Raw genomic sequence first — 25,261 nt, forward strand, 5'->3', positions numbered from 1 at the left:
TGTAATAGAAAGCTGTGATCAATTGTATCAAATGTAGCACTGAGATACAAAAGAACAAGAACAGACACAAGGTCGCTGTCAGAGGCTAAGAGGAGATCATTGGTAACTTTCAACAGAGCTGTTTCTGTGCAATGATGCACTCTGAATCCTGACTCAAATGATCACAAAGTTGAGCAGCAACAATTTTTTTTCAACAACATAGAACATTATGGCAACACGGTGACTCAATCCAGTAAACATTTTTAACTCAACTAAGTGTAGAAAAAATTGGACCAGAAGAGAACCAGATTGGGGATTCTGTTTGACAATCATGTTTATAACTGTATAACAGATATTTTTAGCTTTTAACTTCGACAATCACTCATTTTGTGATGGTTTCACAAAGACTGCACTCGGCAATCCATCACAGAGACAAACCAGACAACTATGCACGCTCATACTCACTCCTGAGATCAATTTTGAATCGCCAACTAATGTGCATGTTTTGGACTGTTTTGGACTGTCAGAACATGCAAAACTCCCCACAGAAATGCCCCAACTGAGATTTAAACCAAGAACCTTCTTGCTGTAAGGCAACAGTGCCAACCTCTAAACCACCAGCCCTACTTAATGTTTTGTGACAGTTTTTTAAGCTTTCACAAGACTGTGTTGGGGAATAACAAGAGCATATACCAGCTCTATGTAGCTTGCCTTATCATCTTAGTGTTTGACAAGTAAAAATTGCTACAGCACTCTCATAGGAAAGCTATTTCATCTTCTTCTTGGAATTGCTGTGCCTGCTGATTACAGTCGGCCCTGGTTATGAATACAGTTTCTTTTTTATTAGCTTTTGTGGTTTCCAAAGCTCTGTTTTAAGTGTTGGTCCTGCCTTGTTAACACCCACACCCCAACGTTTGATAATTAAATTCAAAATATTTCAGTGTGCACAAAGTGTGGGACCATCTGATTAAACTGGCAGACCGGCGCTGCCATTCATGGCCATAAAAACCACTGGCATTGCTAATAAGTGTGACGAATCCAGACTGCAGATATGTGTGCGTGTGGATCACTTCCGACTCCAGTAATTCACCACGTATTGCAGTACATGAAACTGGTGTGCAAAGTTTTTGACGGTGTAGAAACACTGTGGGCTTCAGTGAAAAAGGTACTTCATTGTAATTCAATTTAATTTAATTCAGTTCAATCAAATTGATATTTTGTAAATCCCCAAAGGAAAATTATATTTCTGCAGCATTCATTATTGTTAAAGATATGCTTTTGGAGAATCTGTAGAAACTTGAAGTGTCGCAGAGAGGATGATGTTGTAGAAATCTTCAGAGTTTGCCATCAATGATTTGAGGTGTTTTTGTATCTTGGCAATAACTTAGCTGATGATGTCACACGCAGCATCGACAGGTAACTGGTACTCTCCGAGTACACAACATGGACAGAAACTCACAGCCAACAGTTCGACAACTGGGATGCAGAGACGCTACTTCTCAGAAAAATGTCCAGGACTACACCATCTGTTGTTAACAAGCACTGAAATCCCTCCTCTTTCACCATTACCTCTCTGTTTGCACGTACAGTCTGAAAGCTGAGCAGTGAGGTGTTAGAGCTGTTCCTGTGGCCAAGTCTTGATGAAACGAATGATATTGCATTCCTGATATTCCCACTGCATTCTCATTAAGGCTAATCCTTTTTGTCCACTAGTGATCTCACACTTCCCATGATTAAATGGTTTAAGCATCCTCCTTTTTTCTCCATTTTTCTGCTCTGCATCCTAAACATCTCCTCTTCAATTCATTTTGACTTGGGGTTGTATTCCAGGCATTACTTGGGCTTTGGAGGGGTTATATTGCCAGGGATACACCTCATAACAGAAATAAAGAAGTGACAGGGTAACCAGTAGAAGTGCTTCCAGTAGCACAGCATCCATGGCAGCACAAAAAATGCTCCAGATATCATGTGAAAATGTGAAAAGACATCTTTTCACGGAAAGAAAGCTCATTAGAAAATCTCAATGAAAATGCAAAGCAAGACTGCATGTCCAGGGCTACTACAGCAGGCTGCCTGCCTCTCTGGCAGTATCATTCTAGTAATACAAATGAAGAAGTTAGTTTGGGCATATCAAATTTAAATAAATTCAAGTATCACAACATCATACAGGAAATCTGGGCCAAGTGCTACGTGCTTACAGCCAACTGTGAATATAATAGTTACACATGTTATTAGTTTTAAGGATTAGCTGGTAAATCTAATCCTCTTTTATCCCATTCTTTGCTTCATCACAGCTCTGCGTATTCAAACTCCAAATTATTGCCTGACATCTTTTATTGTGTAGGAGAACCATTTGGATTTCTTCCCCCCCTTCATCCCATGTTTTATGACTCTATTTTTTCTCACTTTCACTCCAGCCAAAACCATTTTGGGAACTATTAAGCATGAGTAGAGCTGCAGTTACAATTCATTACTCAACAAACAGGTGAACCACCCTTCAATAAATACTGCAGAGGTCTCACACATGTACTTTTGGTCTGCAATAAGAATGTGTATAATGGTTCCTGAACCATACTAATGTGAGCCCTAGACTGAGATATGCTGGTACATTACTCATACACATATTGCAGATTTTAAGAGTTCGGTATTAACTGCAGGGGTAAATTACTCTCTTTGCAACATTGAGTTTGTTCTGTTACTAAAGGTAGTGTAGCTGGTTTTCAAACAGCCAAATGCAAGGATTAACACCCCGAAGGATTCAGCCAATTTTAGTTAACAAACTCACCTATTTAGTCATGTTTGGCTTTTTTTACTAGTTGGAAGAAATAAACATTAATTTAAAGCTTGAATTTAAATCCCATAAAGTGACTAAAATACTCTGCTTCCCAATAATCAATTAGATATCCCCAGCAGGATTTTTTTATTTTCCCACCCCAGCGTTTCTTCCAACCTCAAAAGTGAAAAAGATTGACAAGTGTGGCCAACCATGCAAACTCTTTGCTGGATGTAAATTGAGCACTTTTCTAACCTTTGTACATTCCTTGTCTCTCTGAATCCCATTAAAATTCACGTAAAGTTGGGTTTTTCCCTATTCATGAGCCAAGGGTCAGAGTCTCTATCCAAAAGAAGTTGCTTTTATAATTCTGAGTCCGTTCCCTTGCTGAGCTTCAGAATTAATAAATTATGTCTGCTAGTTGTGCATTTGGAGTGTTTCCCATTTATTACACATTGTAAACCCTAAATTCACCTCCTTTTAAAATTGCTTAATTGTCAGCATCATTACAGAGGAAAGGCTCTTTCATTAGCAATTTTGAGCTCTTCGGTTACAGTTTAATGCGCAATACAACTAGTTCTGTCATGAATCTATCTGGGCATGGATTTAATTTTCTCCTTCTGCACTGAGCTTTGTATCTGTAGCTGGAGAAGTTAACTGAGATTTCAGCACTTCTTCTGTCAGGTATGATATAGTGCAGGATCAAGCAGCTTGTTCAGTTGCATTCTGGGTAGAGGTAGCAGGACACCTGCACTGTTCGTAATGAGAATCTTGCCAGGAGGCCTTGCTGGTCAGAGCTCAGTTCTTCACTGCTCCCGGGCTTTGCTACAGGCGAGTGTAGCTGGGAATATTCCACCGTGCATCTGCAGAGAGCAAGTCGGTGAGTAATGGCCTCACTAAAATAGAAAGTGTTTCTTCTGGTTCTTTGGCGTCCTATGTACAAGTCATCATATTCAAAACTGTATATGCACATTTTGCACATTTGAAGCTCCCTACATGCCAAATGGAAACTCACCCTAATATGTCATGATCATCAACTCACATTACATGGCATCAGTAAACTGCACACAGAAATCAGATTTGTAACAACCCATCTAATAACAGCTCATTCCTTTCTTTCTTTGTTTAAAGAACATGAATAAATTTCATTTTCAAAATGAGACTGAAATGTAGTGCAGTCTACTGTTGCACTACTTTGTTTTTCAGGATAAACATATTCATTTTCTACAGACACAAGGTATGCGTTGTCTAGAGATGAACCGGGAAAGCAGTGCACATCAAAGCATAACAATGACTGTTCCTAATTAGCCACTTAAATCAGCTTTTCTACTAAGAATGTCAAAACAATTTCTCCATTTCAGGCGCTAATGCATGCACCATTCTCCACCAATATGATGTGTATTTACCAATTTTTCATTCTGAATCTTTTACAATTTTGTTTGTAGCTACACAGAAAAAAAGATTGATTTCAACTCCTAAACATGATGATCTGCATCACCTTTGAGGTAAACAAGGGTGAGAATTGTGCTGCTGTCCAAAGGTGGTTGATGAATGAAGACTTAAGTGAATGCAAAAGCGGGGCTGATGCAGTCGACTGCACATCGGACCCTTACTTGTCGTAACTGACCTTGAGGCTGGACCATACCATCATACTTTATGACAGTAGGTTACAGAAATCAGTGAAGGTTTTATGAGTTACGGCTACTGATTTGATAGTGCTATGCAGACCATTTGACAAGGCCGAGCTTTATGATGAAAAAATACTACGGCAGAAGAGTGGCTATTGCCACAGAGAATAATTTCTTTAGTTTCCAATAGGCTTTGGTGTCAAAAAGTGAAGTCAGATTTGACTTACTGTACAGCTTCTTGCCACCACCGCCAACAATGACACTGTAGAAGTAAAGCTTCGGGGTGTTAAACCTCAGCAAACAACATTTAACGTCCACATGATCAGAACAGATTACAGGGGGTCACCAAAAATGGGTGTCATCAATAAAATATCAGAGAAAATGCTAAATATAGTACCTATAGAGATTTATGACATCAAAAACTGGCTAGCTACCAACTCAACAAAACATTATTCCACTGGCTATGACCCATATGGAGACATCAAGATGGGTCAAAATACCACAACACAGCGTGCTATAACTGAATCCTTTTCTGCCCTGCCTTTACGTCCTCTTCTTAAGTGGAAAAAAAGCTGTAGTCATTAAGAAATCCCCCTTGCACAGTTAATAGAAGGTCACATTTTGGCTGAATGTGGAGCCACGTGTACATTCAGAAGGGACTGCTGCTTTTGTTTTAATTTCAACCTTTTCAGGTTTACTAATAGTGCAGAATCAGGAAGCAGTGGGATACCCACTGGGAGAAATGTACTGTACACCATAAAAAAGTACTGATGCTCCCAATAGCAAATAGGCTATATATCACTGTCATCCCGGTCCTCCTGTTTTGAATATCCTATCTGCATTGCACACTGGTTGCAAGAATTTCTCTCCTGTGGAATGGTTTCTGGTCACTGTGCAGCTGCAGCATGCATAGACACCAAGAGTTAGTAACTGTTGAACTAGGGTGGGGGTAAAAAAAAAACTAGATTATATCATTATATGCTCTTTGAACAATGCAAAAACATTATTTTTCAGGATCTTAAGCTCTTTTTTTTTAATGCATGTAAATCTGGCTTTGAATCATTGCCCTTAGTACATTCTGCTGCGGCAGCACTGTTTCTACTTCAAGAATAATGCTTTAGGGGTCCCTTGAGCTTAGACTCCTCAGGTGTATCCTCCGCTGTTTAGGCACCTGGGGATATAAGCTCAGAGAGAACAAAGAAATCTCGTGCAGGATGTAACGGTATGTGCATCTGCTGCTGTGCTGCAGTGTAATCAATTAAAATTGCTGCTGGACGGCTGTATTAGTCGGGTTTTAAGAGACTAGTGTGTTAAAGAGTTGGGTGCTCTCATTACCCTAAATCAGTGTTTCTCAATTCCGGTCCTCATTCAAATGATCAGCTTGTCATCAAGCTCTGCAGCAGCCTGATAAGGAGCCATTCATTTCAATCAGGCGTGGTGGAGGAGGGAAACTTCAAAAACATGCAGGGCGGTGGGTCATGAGGACCGGAATTGAGAAACACTGCCCTAAATGCTTGAGATTTAATGTAGGTGAGCATTTTTAGTAAAAAGGACTACCTGCCCATGTAAACATCTGGAAAGTAAGTCAAAATGTGTTTGACCAGACATGTTCAGTGAGGAAATCAGTAGTTTATTTGTTGCAGTTATGGACTGATCACCATGATTACAGTCGTTTTCACTCTGTAATGTACAACTGATATTTAGTGACCATTACATTATCGCTCCAGTGGACGCTTCCTTCAGTTTGCTGTTTATTGGAGGAGGATCTTTGTTTCATGTTTAACCAATGTAACTAACTCATCTGTCTTGTTGGGCAACAGAAACTGCAAGCCAGCATAGTCAGTACATCTCAATACCAAGCGTGTTGTTGCAAGTGCAGCTGGCTAGTTAAGCAGAATATACAACCATGTGTACACACTTGGGAAGAGGGATATTAAAACGGAGATGTGTCTGCAGGGCAGTCACAGGCTTTTTTTCAGTATCAGCCCAACCGAGTGAGGACATAAATACTTCCCAGAAACAATATATTGTGCCACTGTATGAATAAAATAAAAACAGTATTTGTTACATACAGTTGAAAAGGCTCTCTGCAGTAAACCCGCCGCGCACAGCACACTTTGATGCCAACCTGCTCGAACACAGTGCTCTAAATAGCACAATAGGAATGTGTACGGGTCCTTTGTGCACTTTATGTTCTTTCATTGTGAAACTGCTGCGGTCACTGTGCTCATGGGAGCACTGGATAATTCACAAATGACTGAATACATTTGTACTGATCCTTGGTTTGCCACCGTTTTTATGATAGGTTTCGAGGCTTAAGTTTTGTGCAGAAATGGACTGTGACCAATCAGACCAATCTACTGATTAGGGTTAGGCTTAAGGTGAGATCACTCCACATTTATTGTGTGTAGTTTTCACCAGGGTACATATAGCATGTTATTTAACATGCAAGTCGATCACAAAATGAACACGAACAGCTTTAGTCTTGGTGATATTCTACAGAGCACAACTGGCTCTGCTTGGTGGAAAAACAACAATGTATCATTGTGAAGCAAATAAATAGTTTGTTCAGTTGCCTGCGAATGTTAAGAACTGTAATCTTTTCAGAAACAGCAACCCACTAATTATAGTTGGGTGGCTTTAATTCCTGCCTCATAGCTGATAACTTACTGTTTGGACCACCGCTGCCGTGAGAGATAAATTTGTAAATTTGCAAATTTGTAAAGTTTTTCTCAAAATTTTTGAGACACTAAATATGGTGTACGATATGTGTATATGTATGTGTATGTGTGCTTTTAACTTTCAAGTCTGATACCATTAAAGGCCGTGGGTAAAATTTCAACAAATGACTAAATTAAATTGATTTGCAGTTAACTTGAAACTAATCTTGTTTAACTACAGACTTATGATTTATCTGAATATAAAAATGTAATTGCTTGACTTTCACGTCTTCCATTTATTGCGTTTTTAATAAAATACATGTTTTAACTTGGTCACGGTGGATTATCGATTGTACATCAATGGGCTAAAATGGGAATTTTATCATCGTAGAATTAGATCTACTCAACAATAGATTGTGTAAAATCGACGGTTTCTGAATATAATCAAAGAATTGTGGATGTAAACAATCCTGTTCAGAGGTGTAAATGGTACAACTGATGATTTATGCATGACATACCCTTGTTTCTTCTATTGTCTATCTATTCTATTACCTTCCTTTGACAGAATGCAGCCCCAAGCCCCTTATCTTAATCCTCCTGCATATCCTTAACAAAAAAACATAGAAAAAATTGAACTCTCTTTGGAATGGAGGTTGTCAGGTGGGTGTTGGCTGCCTCCTATAGATAGCCTTGGCTGGGTTTTAGTCCGGTGACTCGGGGAATCCTGACGATGTCCAGCAGTCTCTTCTGCCAGGCGAGCTACGTGAACTTTTTCTCAAATCATTATCATTATGCTATTTTTCATGTTATAACTGAGTGCTTCTGGAAGAGGGCGGGATTTTTGGAGTGGATTGCCTCGAACTATTAGTCTTGTTTGATTTGAGACAAACCGGTCCTAGGTATGTGAAGGGTTTTCCCCTGGTTGGATTCCTCCCCAATTTTTGTATCAGTTCCTTCTCATATTGAAGAGAGATTATATTTTTTCAAAATTGTAAAATCTGTGGAGATCATGTAAGGTCTCTGACTAGGTATGCAGCCTTTCTGCCACTCGTTGCAAAACCCAAACCTCATTAGTTTAATATCATCAAAAGATTTTGAGAATCTTGAGACGTCTCCATGCCCAAGAGGCAGGGCCAAAAATCAATATCAAATGCTCATGGCCTTTGGGTCTTCTGGTGGCACAGCATTAGAAGACGGGCACGGTCCTATCATGGGCTCAGGAACACTTCCACGAATCATTGTCTGTGGACAGAGTTCACCGTGCCATCCACAAATGCAGGTTGAAGGTCAATGATGCAAAGAACAAGCCATGTGTGAACATGATCCATCTTCACTGGGGCATTTAAAATGGATTCAGGCAAAATGGAAAACTGTTCTCAGGTCAGACCAAATGACATGGCAGCAACTCCCGTGTTCTGGGAGGTAAAATGGATTTCTCATGGTTTTAAAACCGTTCACCTTGAGACAGGACTGTCTGATTTGTTTAAAAGCAAAATTTCTAACCAAAGTTTTATTCTTGTTCAAATGTGGATGTCATCCTGCAAGTATTTTATATGTGACTGTTTAAAACATGTTCCTTTTTTGCCATCTCAGTTTTTTTTTTTTTTTTGCACAGACTGTTTTTTGCTCCATGTGAAAAGTTCTGTTATTGGATAAAACCAGCACACTGCACTAGTGCATATGAATAGTAGCCCTTTCCAATATCCTCTTCTTTTCTTTTATATAGTCCTCTATCTGTTCCCAGCATATGTACACTCTCAACTCATATTACAAAAGAAGGGTCTTGTAAGGACGATGTAAATTAGATTCTATTCAACAATGGACGCTGAATAGATTGGTTAATATTTCTTTTGATGATCAGAAACCCATAAGGGCCTGATAACCATTCGTGCGGTGGTCATATTGTTAGGCTAAGGTATTGGATGAATCACATGTAATCTACAAAAAAGTCAATATTTCTGTCAAATATCGCCACCCTTTTTAATATTCTCTGCTTGACAGTTTTTGATGAGACAGCAGACAGTGTCCGCTTATAATGGTATCAGCAAGGGCTTTGGAGAGATAAATGTGTCAACATAGGACCTCTAAGATGATTGTGGAAAAAATATAAAACCATTTAGACATGCAAGGTTGATGAATTAATCAGTCAAAATGCAATTAAAAGAAGATGGATGTACATAACAACAGCATTCATTGTTTGATTCCCTGTGAAAGGGCTTTTGTCACATCTTAGATGAGCCATAATAGATGTGTAATGGGGCCTTGTGTGAGAAAACCATACATCACAAATGTAATACTGTAAATTAGAGCACTAATTTGGGGTGCAATTAAACTTCCCTCATAGTGTACAATTTTAATATTTCACAGCAGCATTACAGAGCACATATGTTTCTGAGGAGTGTAAATTTAAATTTGTTCATTCCATAGCCACATTCCGGGTATGACATTCACAAATAACGCAGTCCAAACAAACCATATATCATCTGCACAAACAGCTTATTTTTTAACAGATACATCACAGAAATGCCCCTTAGTTCCTGGTATAATTATGACGGAAGCAACAAGGTGGCACAGAAGGGGTGGATGACAAAACACTGAACTTTGACATAGAACAAAAACAAAGGCTCACATTCCTCTGAACCCTGACCACTCTGGGAAATCAGAAAGTTGTTTCACAAATTTGTCCCATAACTATCATGGTTTTGTAACTAAACTACTTATCAAGTGTGTTGCTGTTCCGGCTGTGGCTGACCGGTGTCTTCCCCTGGGAGAGACAGCTCACTCGCAGCGCAGTGGCACATCTCTTCCGCTCTCAAATTTGACCCAAAAACAGTTGGGTTTGCCAGTAAACTAATTATGAGGATGGATGCTACTCCAGCTCTTTATCTGGGAGTCACCGCGGGTAGGAGAGGGCATGTTGGTAAGTTTATTTTTTCCTCATACATTTTCTCTCCCATTCTCATTAGCAATTCATGCTATTGAGAAAATATATATATATATACATGAGCAATGTCACCAGTAGCAGTATTTCCAGCCTGTTTTCCATTTCTTTGGGAAAACACACATTGTCAGAGGCACATGGTTCAAAAAACCTTCAAGGAAACAGGCTTTTCCTGGGGACTCGGACGTGTGGTAAGTTTCTATGAGTCCTTGAGAAAGTGTTGCTCTTCCTTGGGTAGACAGACCAGCCCAGCAGTAAAGGTGCTTTGCTGGAAAATGAACTAAGTTCAAACGATTGCTGCATCTTATGTGAAAAGCCCATGTTAGCCCATGGAGAGTTAGCAGCCCTGATAACATTTTAATTTAATTGTTTTTTTCTTCACAAAATGAGTGCAGCAAAGCGATTTTTGCAGAATTGGCAGAGAGTTTTAGTAAGTGCTGAGAGGGAAAGATGTGGCTGGAGCTCATCATTATATTCATAGATCCCAAGGAGGACATTACAGAATCATGGCAGATTTTTTTCGTGGCAAAAAACTTTAGATTATGCAATTCTCTAAAATAATTATTTTCAAGGATTCTAAAGGGATCAGGAACTGCTGGAGCAAATTAAAAAAAAAAAATCATATAAAGTGGTGGCAGGCCATGGTGTGTTTTTCTAGATAAATACACTACAGAAGGTAACATGAGGGTAAAGTGGTGAGAATGTCACATCACAGCACCATTAACAACTTGCAACTGCATTGATTGATTTGAATGAGCAGATAGAGTGCATATAAATATGAAGCACATTTATCTCATTTTTTATTTTCCATAGCGACAGAAATAACATTATCTGCAAGTTTTCACGATCTTTAGCTGCATTTTAATGATGGCAAATTGATTTAGAGCTGCAAACATGCATTTGATGGTTGTATTTAGCTCTACAAACAAGTTTACAACAGTTTCTGAGAGAGGTGAAGAGATGAATACAGAACAAATTAATCAACAGATTTCATATTATCCTTGGAGAATCTGGTTAACTTCTTCAAATGTTCAGCTGTATCAGAGCGCTGCATTGCTGTATGCATTCAGGCGTTCACAGAGTAGTAACATGAAATGCATTTTGCAAATAAAAATGCAATAACTTCCATCTGTCACAGTGACAACAAGCATGCAGGGCGATGAACCATTCTTGCTAAGCTGAATGACCTCCAGCTTCATTTAGATGGAGCTTAATATTGCCGTGTATCACCAGCTATTTGCATTCGGCCATGTGCTCAAATGCCAAAGAAGCATGGGACCATAATAGCTTTCATTTCATCGTGTTCTGGTACAAGAAAATTCTTCATCTGCAAAAGAGGTTATCATTTTCCTCTAGTGATGATTTAGCTAGTACTGCGGTACAGTATGTCAAACACACGTCCAGCCCCCTGAGGTGGGGAAAACAAACATGTTACTCTGCTCTACCGTGACAGCTTTAGGACTTAGACGTAAGGACTGTTTGAGCAAACGCTTTGTCTGTTTTAGAAATGAGATGAAGCTCGTGAATGAGATGTTTTCCAGGAGCAGCCGCCCCATCGTTTTTTTTGGGTGGGGGGGTGGAAGAGGCAGTGATGGCTGATGTGTCTGTCAGAGATCAAAATCAACACTTGGTATTAAATGAGGGAAGAGAACTTGCAAATTACACCCGCCTGTCAATCCACGTCAGTTTGATTCCGCCTCGTTGTCAGTCTACATCAACATTCTTCACTACAACATCATTTGAAGACGGAAAACTGGCACACAAACCATGTTCAGACACGTGACCGTTTTCTTTAGTTGACTGCTTTTAAACAGAGTCGACTAAATCTGAGACAGCCTCCTAAAGCGTGTGTTAAATCTTATAAAATATCTCCAAAGCAAGTCTATTCTGACCTCTTCTTAACACGTTTCCTGATCTGCTGGCTCCTCAGATGCTGGCTTACCTTATTACTAACACCTGTATGCCATTTGAATTACAGAACAATTGTTTCATGCACTGTGCTTTTCAAAACAATATGCATTTTTGTGTTCTGCATGAATTATTTCATTCTCCTTCAGGGCACAGTCACTTTCTACCTCATTATGGGGTTAGAGCGATAACCGGTGCTTATTTTCAGTACATAACCACCCCAGATTTGTTGATAAAATCAACTACATCATGAGCAGTAAGATCCTTGCTGCTTCTGATGGAAGGCCATAAAATATTAATTTCAGAACAGCTGTCTGGAGCTTACCCTTATTTGACGTCAGCTGTCAGACTTTTAATAACCTTCCTGGGTTTTTGTCTCATTTGTGTATCCCCGTCGAGGTGGCTGTAATCTCCTTCATTATTAATCTCACGGAGCAGAAATGTCATCCCGGCAAACTCGGCATCATTTCATTCTTGTTTACCAGCCCTCCTATTTCGCCCCGGTGCAGCCGCCTGCTGCAGCCACAGCAGCATGATTTCCCCTGAAGAATATTCTTCTCATTCTGTCAGGAAACAAAATTTGCATCCAGATCCATGGTCTTCCCCCCTGCAACACAGCCTTCTTATCATGCTACTAATGGATCTGTGCTTTGTGACTGTGTGTACGGACTTGTGTGCGGTAACTGTGTGAGTGAAGATACCTTCAGAGAACCCCTGAGGGAATTTTCTAAGCTGATTTTACCCTTTTGTTGTGTGTCCTACTTCCTGCTCCCTCATCTCTTTTCCAGATCCCCAGACTCCTGCAGCTTTAATGTGGCATCACAGGTTTGTGTACCTGGCTGGGACCTCCAGTTGGATCGAAAACAGATGGAATTTGGCAGTTTGACTGAAGGTTTGTGTGATTTAGCAGGGTATTGTAAATGAAGCTGAGAAAACAGAAGTAGAACGATAAAGATGACAGTGAGCTGCTGATTTGGAAACTGATATGGAATTTCCTTCGAGGTTTAACTTCCATTATGTTGATACAAAGCCGCTTTCTTAGTTTTCAGCTATATTTGAAACTGCACTTAACATTTTGAACAATGGCATAAATCCTGTGAGTGACATGAAAGGTTTAGCTAACAATGGATATTCATGTATATATATCAAACCTGATTAAGACCTTACTCTGAACAAGACACTGTCACGTAAACAACTCAGTCCACCTTAACCCAAATAAGATCATGTTCAAAGTAAATAATAACAGTTACATTGTGTAGACAGATTTCACAGCATCTTGTGACACATATAGACATGTACTGATTTATTTGTAGAGCACATATGGATTTAATACGGATAGAATTAAGGCTTTGGATGGGTGAAAACATTGCAACTGCATAGGTGGACATAATATGGTTGTGAATCGTCAAATGAAATATGTTCTATAACAAATAAATGAGAATATGATTGGAATATCCAATCTGCAACTCATGCAAACAGCATAATCAGACCTGTGTCTTATTTAGATTACGGTCAATGGATGGAATATTTTCCTTCCATGTACACAAGACAAACCACAGACAAACCCACAGATACTTATCACCTCGACCCTAAAGTTCCTGTAAAATTCACTCAGGTGTTTTGCTGTAGCATCTTTGAGGTTATAGTTATGGTTTTATAACTCATATATTTTCATGGTTTTGATTCATTTTACTTTCTTCGATTAAGAGTAACATTGCTTATGAGATTTTCAACAAGGTTTTCAGACCAGTTTTCCAAATTTTGTCTTTTTCTTTCAATACTTTTATTTTCTTCTCCCAGAAAAACTTATTTTTTTTGGATTGTTGTGAAATATCCTGTTTACTGAAGTATTTTTGGGGCTTTTATCACTCTCTGAACTGAGCATGATACTTGTGCCAACATTAAGAGCAGATGCACTGAAATGAAAAGGAAATTAGATGAAAGAATACTTTGTTTATCCCAAAGGGAAATAATAACATTGCAGCATTTTTTTTTCTCCCTCATCCATCATTATAAGCTGTCATTATGCATGGTTATTGCTGCTGGCAGTGATGACCTGCTGTACCATTCTGTGTTGCAGCAGAGCTGAAAACACAAATGTTTGCACAGATCTTTGGAGGGATGCAAGACACTGTCTGCAGCATTTTCACCAAACATACTCAAAAGCACAGCAGCCTGTATAATCATAAAAAATTTAAAACTACCAACAGTTTTTCTGCCAAATGCAATACTCAGGGACAAAGCTCTCGGGTCAGACAGATAACCAACAAGCCAATGGTTACTATGAATAAGATGAAAAGTTCCTTTGTGGAGATTTGAGAACTGTGCAGAATGAAAAATATGAGTGCAGGACTCTATCAATCAGGTCTGTAGTTGTCAGACTAAAAGGCACATAAAAGCCTTCTGAAATTTTGCTAAAAGGCACCTGAATGACTCTAACCATTAGAAGCAAAGTCCTCTAATTTGATGAAATAAGGGTTGAACTATAGGGCAACATTTTACAAATGGTCTGTCTGGAGGAAACTTGGCACAGACCATAACCTCTTACCATCCGTACGGACAAGCATTGTGAGTGCAGCATGACTGGGAGAAATTGAAAGATGGAATGAAGAAAATTGAGTAATCCTACATGAAAACCTTTTTCAGAAGGTAAAAAAAAGAGAAATTATTCCATGTTAATGTGAGTCTGAAACATAACAAAATGTGGAAAACCTGAAATTGTCCGAATACGTTCTGTCAGCACAGCAGTTCCGGAGTGGAGAAACGCATAACAGTCTCAGGAGAAACAATGGACAATTATGGCAAGAAAAGTCATGGTGAAGAACTTTTATCAAAAACTTATAAACAGTACTGCATGGGAGGCAACATGGGCTTCAATGTCTAATTTAAGGACACTTCGACGTATGGTTCAGGGAAGCCAAGAATTAAACCACCGCCCTTCCGATTGGTAGACATGAGGGAAGACCAGGCATCCAAAGGTTCTTTCATTTCTCTCATAGACAACCTTTTTTATTCAGCTTCTTGAGACCTGCAAAACATTAGTTCACGTTGACAAGTCTCCCTGATTCTAGTTTGTCAAAATCTGCATTGTGCATTACTGCCTCACAGTTCACATCAACTCCCAATTATGTGCCTACTGCAGCTGAATGTTTTGCCTGTGGTTGTATGTTTAGCCTAAATTAGCCAAACAGGTGGTGGTGGTTTGAAGCCAGATTTCGGATTAAGACAGCAAGCCTGGGTGGAGGTCCTGAAGGGGCTGAAATCAGAGGTTGGGAATGTCTTAGCGAGTGCATATGTGTACCACAGAGGCCTTGGCAGTTCAGTGAGCTCGTATATTAGCACTTACCAGCTGTTCTCCCTTATAAGCCAACTCCTCCTTTGTTTGCTGACAGGCTCATTGGCAGATGCACGTGGGATAGGGAAAGGCACCTGTCAGAATTATCAATGGAGACTCAGCTCAGCTCCACAAACAACGTCACAACAGATGGGGACTGCTGGAGAATGTGGCATGTGCCTATGTAAGCTCTTGTTTTGAAAGTTATTCTGCAAACACAGTATTGGCACATGTCACATAAAATTGGGGAATTAAATTTGCGGGGGGGGGGTCAAAGTTAACATGAGCAGGAGGTTGTTTTTTACAGTCAACCATCTGCTTTTTCATAACTGTTATGGAGTCTCTCTCCAGTCAATATCGAGTTTAGTGAAAACTTAGAAATGTACAATTATGAAGAACAGATGAGGTTTTAGGGGATTAACAACTTCTCGAGTTGGACTTTTAATTGGGAAAGCACTGTGAGATAAGTCAAACATGGGAGTGGTATCTAAGTAAATCAGATCTAGAACAGTGGTTGAACTGTTTGGATTACATTTTGAAATATGCCAAAAATTTGCCTTTTCGGTTGATTAGTTGATTTTGTTGGTCATAGATTTGAGCTCATGCAGTTGAAAAGGTGTAACAGAAAGGGAGTCGTGTGAGTTAATGTTACTTCAGCGAAAATGTTTCATGTTTCGCAGCCTGTTTACCAGACTTGCGATGTAGTGTGTTACTGTCAGTGAAAGCAGTACATCAGGACAGTCGGTGTCCGAACTGTACGCAGATTTCAGAGAAATTACAGACTCTTAGCGGGCTTTCCAACACCACTCCTCAAAAACAAGGTGAAAAGCAACTCAGATTAACCCACAACCTGCAACTTTAATATGAAAACAATCACATAATTGTTGTGTAAATTAATGTTTACTTTAAACACAATCAGTCATTAGGTGGGTACCCCATAATGATGATGGATTATTAATGTAATTACATTTCAATTTGTGAACCATGGTTGTAAATACAGTAAGAGTGCTATATTCTTTCAGTTTACCACATTAAAATCTCATTAGAAACATTCACCTTGTAGTAGTGCTTGCATTCAAACAGATTTGTAGCAGCAGAGAAATGAATAGCCAGTTGCAAATCCCTATTCCACTTATTTATCTAGACACATATTTATAAAATAATAGGCACGCTGTTCCAGGATGAAAACATCATGGCCTGCACTGATAATGTACTTCTCATAGATAAATTGTAAGTCTCCATGAGAATGATACTTAGAAAGTACCACATAGGTTGAACACCACTGTTCATTAACAGATTTTTTTTGTACCGTATTTTCCGGACCATAAGGCGCACCTAAAAGCCTTAAATTTTCACTAAAAACGGCTGTGCGCCATATAATCCGGTGCGCTTTATGTCTGCACTGGATACCGCCATTTTGAATTTACCGCGGGGAGCACCGAGCATTCATCGGGGCATTAATCCCCCTCCGCATCAGTCACCGCTCTCCCTTCCAAGTTTCTAAGTGTAAAAACGACCAACGATGTTGTCCTTGACCATCGGACCATTTCCCGCTGACACAGGGACGTAATACATACACTCAGTGTGTTGGCAGCAATAAACCAATCAAAACCAATCACATTAAATAATACGCACGCCTTATTATCAGGTGCGCCTTATGTATGGATTCAGTACAGAAATTAACCCCATAATTGAAGGTGCACTTTATAATCAGGTGAGCCTTATAGTGCGCAAAATACGGTACTTACTTCAAGCCAGCCAATTGACACCTTTTACACAAAGAATAAACAGTGAAATGAAACAATGCCTCATATAATGAAAGCATTGAAATTGTCTGCAATAAAGAGCCCTTTGATGGGTGTTCATTGTTATTTGTTTTCAGCCATCGTCCTTAGACACAGGTGCTATTTGAAGATATCATCATTTAATTCAACCTGTCTATTCACATTCAGAAGACCCAAAACACAGAGCTGGGAACAGAGATAGAATATACAGGAGCCCCGTTGTCCAAGAGGGACATCTCTCCAAATGCATTCTCTGTCATATTTAAACTATATCAGATTGTAATGAGACAGATAAGCGGTGAAATAAAGCAATGACAATAAACACATCTGACAATCACGTAGGTCTGGTTTAGTGAATGTGGTAATACAAAGGCTTTGGAAATCCAAGGTTCGCACAACAATATAGTCTCACTGTGTTTATGTCTGTGTGTATTTAGAGAGCCTCGCTTCAGATAAAAAAAAAAAAGAGCAGAGCTTCTAAACTGAGCAGTAATGTAATACTGATGATTCGGCTGTTAGATGCTCTCCATTCTTGTGAAACTCAAAGAATTGCGAGTGGCTAATGAGAATGAAAGGCGAGGTCCATTCAACTTGATTGACAGAGCAGATTTAATCAATACATCTGATAAAAGAGTCTCATCTCGTCGTAGGAGAGAATCAACCCATGATACAGAAACAGGGCAAAGAGATTTTAAATGATCTGAAGTACCGCAGTCGGCTACTGTTTTCAAACACAATGAACCAGCTTTTCATGGCAGCGTGAGTCGCTCAAGACTATAGAAGAACTGTCTGAAAAGTAAATTGCTTTAAATCATTTATGTTTCCAGCTTCTAAATTTTATCATTAAAATTACCTGCCTCACCAAATTTAATCTCTTAGCTGCATACAAAAAAAACCTGGCTTTTTGTGTTGCTTTTCAGTCTTTCATATCCAGTAGCAGAACTTGATAAATATTCATTAGTTTAATTCGAGCAAATGTAATGTCTATTACTGCCTGGTGAAATGTTTCATTCAGTTCATTCATTCAGGTCTTGGGTCTGCCAAACAGTTGGTGGTGTTTACAAGAGAAGGTTTACCCACAGATAAGCCTCCATTCATAGCCTTCCATCTGACAAGAAGCTGAATTTTCTGTTGTAAAGACTCCCGTGTTTGTGTGGCAGAATTTAAAATGCAAACAACACACTGATTTTGTCGTAGCTCTATCCATAAACTCAATAAATTAACAATTTTTCTATGTCATAGTCATATTTGCTGATGACCGAACTGATAAATTGCACATGGTGATAAGTATAATCTCTGAGACTACCTCAGAATTTCCAGAGTAACCTCAGGACATCAGCTTGGGTTATCAGTAACAGTAAGAGGTCAAAGATGCTGGGTAACAACAGCTTCTGGATTGCTCAGTCTGAAAATTTGTGGACTGTGCTTATGAGTCGGGTCAGAGCCAGAGAGGGAGTGCTGTCTTTTAAATGGAGCCACTGCGAGAAAATGTCAGTATCTGGACACGTGAAATCCCTGTTCAGCATTGGAAACGCACCACGCGCTGGATGAAGGTGGGTGCACGTTCAGCTGCATGTGGGAAGAAAAACTTTCATTCTTAGCCACTTTGATGTCAGGAGCGATCCCTTACTGTGATCAGAAAACTCTACGCTCCTCAGATCAGAGCATTGTGGCAAGATTCTGAAGTTTTCAGTCCCAGATACAGCTGTGTTGCCTTCAGACAGAACATGGTTCATTTTGTTCACATGTCTGGATACTGATGTTTCCCCCAGTGAGGTATTTCTGTTATATAGTGTAATATCCTATATTTGGATGATTATCAACATGATGAAGAATGAATTTTCCAAACATACAATTAGGCTCTACAAGTACTCATTTTATTGAACTCCTAGCAATTCGTGTGTGGAGTTATTAAAAGTCCAACTGTCACAGTTTAGGTTTTTTCTGTCACAGTTTAGGTTTTTCAGGTCACAGTTTATGTTTTAATAGTCTTATTTTCAGTTTGTTTCTCCCCTGTCACGTTAGGTTCACTCATGTCACCTGTTTCATTGTAATCAGCTGCGCGTCATCCCTAATCACTCCCTCCACAGCATTTAGTCTCCTGGTTTTCTTTCATTCATGGCAGAATCCTCACTAACCCTTCATGCCACAGCCATTGAGAAGTTAAGTCTGGTTATGCCTCATAGTCTTGTTTTCATAGTCTTGTCATTGATTATTAATCATAGTCTTGTTTTCATAGCCTGTTTATTGTTTTCCATAGTTTAAGTATTTTTGAGATCCGGCTCTGCCGCGCCTTTTGTTTTGCCTTGCTCCCTGTTTTTTGTGGTTTTGAAATAAACCCTTTTTTTTTTTAACTGAAAGAACTGCATCTGGGTCCTCCCTCACCACCGATCGTGACACCAACCAGAAATGTGTCAGAAGCTTGTTGATGGCTGACAAAAGCACCAGGTCAAGGTGCAAATTGCAAAGGGAAACTCAACCAAATGTTGGCTGTATGAATTATTTTAGGACTGTGAGTTGATTTCCTACCAAACTTAATTAAATCCTTTTAATGGACTGTATGATGCTCACATGTTCAGCTGAAGAACGAAAAGAGTTCAAAGAAATAATTGACATTGTCTATCAAGAGTGGATGTAAACTCTTGACAACAACAAATCTTTTGCCTTTCATATGATAATTTAATACCATAATGCACCAAGCATATTCAGAATTTGGAATTGTAATGTAGAAAATTAATTTAAAAAAACACTACAACCTGACTTGCAGCTCTTGAGTATTTGATTATATTGAGTTCATTTTGTGATATTGCCAAGATGAAAGAGCATTCTTCCTAAGCAAATGATTTGTGTCTGTAGCGACTCGGGTGGACTTGAGGAAAGTGCTATCGGGGGGATGAGAGGAAAACTAACCAACTAACTAACTTTCTGCTGAGATCGATTGCTGTCATGATGCTCGAGTAGTGTTGTTGGTTTGCTGTCACACACTGATTCAAAAGACATAACAGAAAATATCCAAAACCTGTTCTCAAATATTTTTGTATGAAGGTTTGCTGATTAGAGTTCTCTTTGGCACCATGACTTGCTAAAATAAGTTTCCTGACTCATCCGAGTGCATGCATGCATGCATGCATTTTTTTTCCAAATCATTCCTTTTTTCTTTTTTTTTTAAAGAATTAGTCACAATGAAGTTAATTTTCTTTTGGATCAATGAGCGGCTTTAACCTTTTGTGCCCTGTGTGTTGTTGTGATTCCATTAAAGTAAAACTCAGGGGAATATAAGCTTATCTCAGGGTAATTACTGGCCACAATATGGAGAAAATTGATTTCCTCTACTGCCAAACTGCTCATCTAATTAACTCACAATATAAGCAAAAGACTAAATATTCACCAATAATTGTACTTAGGGAAACGGACATTATCAAACATCCTGTCTTGAAACATTTTCATTCGGAACCAACAGATCTGACAAAGTGCAAACAAATGGTACAACTGCATTCACGGTCACAGCCCAAGATTCATTCTAATAAAGTTTCAGGCACAGTTTTGACAGTTTTGAAAGATTAGAAACATGCGATCCAATTAATTCCTTTTATCCTTGTCCTTTTAAGTGCAGTTATTCAGAATTAATGTGGAAATGTAAATTAGCAAAGCTGTTACTTTGACTGGGATTCAAGAAGACTGCATATTATTTGACAAGAAATGACAAAGTAAAAGAAAACTAATATAAAGTTATCAACATAAAGTCCAAGCAGAAATAAATCTGTACTCACACCACGGGATAATGTGTTAACCACTCGGGAAACTATAATTTAAACAATTTTCTTCGAGCAATAGAATGAGCCATCAATATTCTAAAACCGTGCAACTTACTCTCTCGTGATGGGTATGGGTGATGGTGATCCTCCACACAGTATCTCTGTGGATCTGCACAAAATCATCCAAGTATCCACTGACTCTAGTTACTCCTGAAAGTTTGTTTATCAGAATAACAATCTGCAAACTCTTCACAAAATGAATCCATGGTTTGTGATTTTAGTACGTGCATAGCCTATAGAGTCCCATATAAACTGTGGTTGAATGTTAACTTGACCATTCATCACTGAGCTACTGGGTTGCCCCTCCAAAGTTTCAACTTTGCTCTTCATAGAATTAATCCAGTTGTTCTGCTCATTATTCGTCATCAGTTTAAGTAAGCAGCCCAAGTTCTGCCAATATTGGGAAGTTGTACTTTTATGGTGATCGCAAAACAGTTAGCTGGCTCGTTGTCAGATACACAACTCGATCAAATGGTTGGCTCAGTAGGTGCTGTTTGTAGTAGGTCTGTTTATGACATTACATGGTTAGTCGATTCATCTTACCTAAAATGCTATTCTCCTGTGTAATGGAGCCCTGATTTCACATCAACCCTAATAATCTTGAACTGCCAATCAATGAAAACTCTTTGACAGTTTAACACCACAATTCTGTAAAACTTGCTTCTTATTATGTCAACATGAATTCAGCTATCACAACTACATATATAACATGTCTCTGTGCAAATCTCTGAACATGTTTTGCCCTTAAAATTAAGATTAGTATTTTAAAAAGCTATTGTCAGTCATTTTCATAGACCTCATAGTGAACACACTGGCAAAGATGGTTGATTGTAACTCTCAGAAGGTGAGTTGTGTGAGTTGAAAGTGGAGTAACCCAAGCAAAATGGCTAGAAAGTTCATCTTATCAGAAAGTCTTTCAGACAGGCCGGTATCTAGCTTTTCGTTTCAATGGGCTTATTAGGTGTGTCTAAACACTGTGATACTGTTCAGAAACCAAGTCAAGCAGATCATCAGAGACAAATTGAGAATACAGGGTATAAATTGATTGCAATCAGCTTATCTGTATATGATATGAATATAAATTGTGGTTTCCTGAACAGGGAAATGGCAGTGTAGTTTACTGACAACTGGGCTGCACACTGTACTTATGCAAATTAAAGGGGAGCTCCGGTATTTTTAAACCTAGACCTTATTTCTGACATGACATACGTTTATCTACTCACCGAGAACAGTTTGGCGAAAGTCAGAGCCCTTCGGAAGATATTTAGATAGCTGCCGATTCATATAACGGAGGCACGGGGCAAAGATGATGCAGCCTCTAAATAAGGCAGTAGAGTGGTCCTATAGCCGCAAGTAGCCACATAACAGCACCTATGAGCTAACAGAGCTATAGAACACGTTTGTTCATGCATTTGTCTTAAAGTATTGGTGAAATAAAGACAGATAATGCCTTATTTAGAGGCTGCATCGTCTTTGTCCCATTCACTCCGTTATATGAACCTACTGAATTCCTGATGCAATGGAACTCAGGAACAGCAGGGAATTTTCAAATGGCCCTAACCGGTGTGTTCAACATGTCTAGAGAGCTCAATGACCTCAGAAGAGCCTATGATGCCTTAGAGGCACAAATCGTCCAAGCCTTTACATTTATGAACTTCACCCTGACAGAAAATATATCTGTCAGGTCATTGAAGTAAAGTTTTTTATTTGAAAAACTACACACAGGAAAGTCATTGAGCTCAAGGGATGGATGGTGGAGGAAAATATATTTATAGTGGCTGAAAAGAACACACAGCTAGAAGAGCGAAAGAGGAAAAGTTTGATATGAAGGTTGAGATGGATGCAGGCTAGATTAAAATGAAGACTGAGGAAAGAAACGGAGGAAAAAAGAAGAGAAAATTGTGGAAAACAGACAAGGCATGGCTCAAATTTAAACAAACTTATTTGCAGAGGTACTAGATTTTCTTAAACAAAGCACATCTGTGTTGCGCCAATATTGCACAGACATTGCAGCTTACAGGTAATCATTAGCCAGCGGCTACACAGAGGTTCTTCGGTTAAGAAAATAGCTATGATAAGTTAATCATTTATGCGGTTCATTCATATGTTCATGCATAAATATAGAACTGGATTGATGACAGTTTTGTCAGTTAGGGTTTATTGATGTAAGCCCAAATTCTCCTGTAAAAAAACATGTTGTATTCAGGACATCACTTTCAGTTGTCTCCTTCTCCAGCATTATTATATGATCTGTAGGACTCCCAGTAGCTCAGTTGCTGCTGTGTTTATTGAAAATAATAATTTCAGTCAGTTATGTGTGTTAAATGCTATTGGAAGGACAACTGCATGAAGAGATGCCGTCTCTTTTTACAGTGGAACATTTGCAACCATTGGTTATGCACATTCTCCCCATATATATTTCACAACTGTTAAATGGATCTGTTCTTAAAAAGTCAGTTTGTTGCTCCTGTTGAGATATTTTAAAATTCTTTCACCACACTTTTATGCTCACTGGTGAATGGCTGGAGGAGATCCACATAGAGTGCACAAAAAGAGTACAAAAGGTTTTCTAGCTTGGAGGCATTTGTACAATGATAACTATTCCATATCTATTGTTTGGTTGTTTTTAGCTCTAAGCTGATCAGTTAAAACTAAAATGTTTTCGATGTTTCACTCAGCACCATTGCCACTCCATCAATGCATCCAGAAACGTAACCGGAATCTGTCTCACCCAAGAATGAAGCCATATAGGAACCCCAGACAGAAACCCTTCTGAGCTCATCTCAGATGACCAGAAAGACAGTAGACATATGTTCTGTGATCGGAGTCCAGACTTGAGCTGCTTTTGGGGAAAAAACTGGTATCAGTTTACACTTTAACAGCAAGTGTATTTGTAGTTAAGGAAAAAATAAAAACAAAAATACATGAATGACTTGTCAATAAATGCCACTAAAATAAAGCAAACCATTTTCTTACATAATAACTAATGTATAGTATGTAATTCATATTCCTGCCTTTATATTTAACTGTATTGATTTAACTTTGTGTTAATATTCCTATTTATTCACTCTGCCATTTGAATTTCAATGTCATTAGTTGATTTGATCATTTATTGATCGCAGATTTTTATATATGGTTGTAATGTGGTGGTTAGCCCAGTTACCTCACAGCAAGAGGATTCTTGTTTCAAATCCCAACTGGGGCCTTTCTGTGTGAAGTTTGTATGTTTTTCCCATGTGTGCGTGGGTTCTCTCCCACTGCCCAAAACTGGTGGCTCTAAACAGACGCTTGGAGTGAGTGTAAACGTGGATGGTTGTTTGTCTCTGGGTGGCTCTGTGTTGGACTGGTGACCTGTCTACGGTGTGCCCTGCCTCTCGCTCACTGTCAGCTAACATGAGGAAGGTTCGGCTGGGGCCTCTCTCTGTAGAGTTTGCAAGTTCTGCTTATGTTTAAGTGATTTCTTTCTCTGTACTTTAGCTTCCTCCCACAGTCTAAAAACGTGCTTGTTAGGTTAATTGGACATTTTAAACTAACTGTAGTAGTGAGTGTGTGTGCATTGTTGTTTGTCTCGTTTGTCTCATTTGTCTCTGTGTGGCCCTGTGATGGACTGGTGACCTGTCTACAGCGGGCCCTGCCTCCTGCCGATGGCAGCTGGGATAGGCTCCAGCCACCTTGCCACCCTTGAATTGATTAATGTGGGTGTAGACAATGGATGAATTTATCCATTTTCTATTTTCTTCATTGCATTTTGCCCTTGATTTATTTCCCTAAGCTTTTACTATGTATTCCCTAATTAAGTTGTTGATATTTTTTATCTATAAATGAAATTTTAATTTATTTCCCCTCTGATATATAAATATATTAATGATAAATTGTCAGTAAAGGATATTAAAAATTAAATGGCAAAAAACATGAACAGAGTAAAGTTAAACAAACCGAGTTGGAAATGAAGCAGATGTATTGCTTTCTAAACATTAATTATTGTCTACATTTTTCACTTCATGTCTGTAGCATCAATCTTTTTATCGAGCCATTTATATAAATAAATCTGTATTCAGATTTTGGCATTTCAGTCCTACATATATACCTCATTCAAAGATGATATTCATTATTTTTCTTATTATCAATATATGAAAAGGCCAACCAAGTATTCTCTGCATTTCCAAAGCTTGATGTAACTTGTTTCCCATTTTCTGTCTTCTAGAAATGACATACTGTCACTCCACAGTTCGAATATCCAGCAGCCATGTACATTTATCTCTCACTGAGTCCAGGTGTGACCAGACACAAAATAACAGTGAAGCAGTGTTTGTTATTCGAATTCACTGTATAATAGAGAAGTGTGTGTGTGTGTGTGTGTGTGTGTGGTGGTGGTGGTTGTGGGGGGTTCTCATGGGACGCCAACACCTGAATAACAATGACATAGCCTGACAGCTGGG

The sequence above is a fragment of the Leuresthes tenuis genome, unplaced genomic scaffold, assembly GCF_036924035.1.
Source record: "Leuresthes tenuis unplaced genomic scaffold, fLeuTen1.0.hap1 SCAF_5, whole genome shotgun sequence".
In the NCBI taxonomy this organism is placed as follows: domain Eukaryota; kingdom Metazoa; phylum Chordata; class Actinopteri; order Atheriniformes; family Atherinopsidae; genus Leuresthes; species Leuresthes tenuis.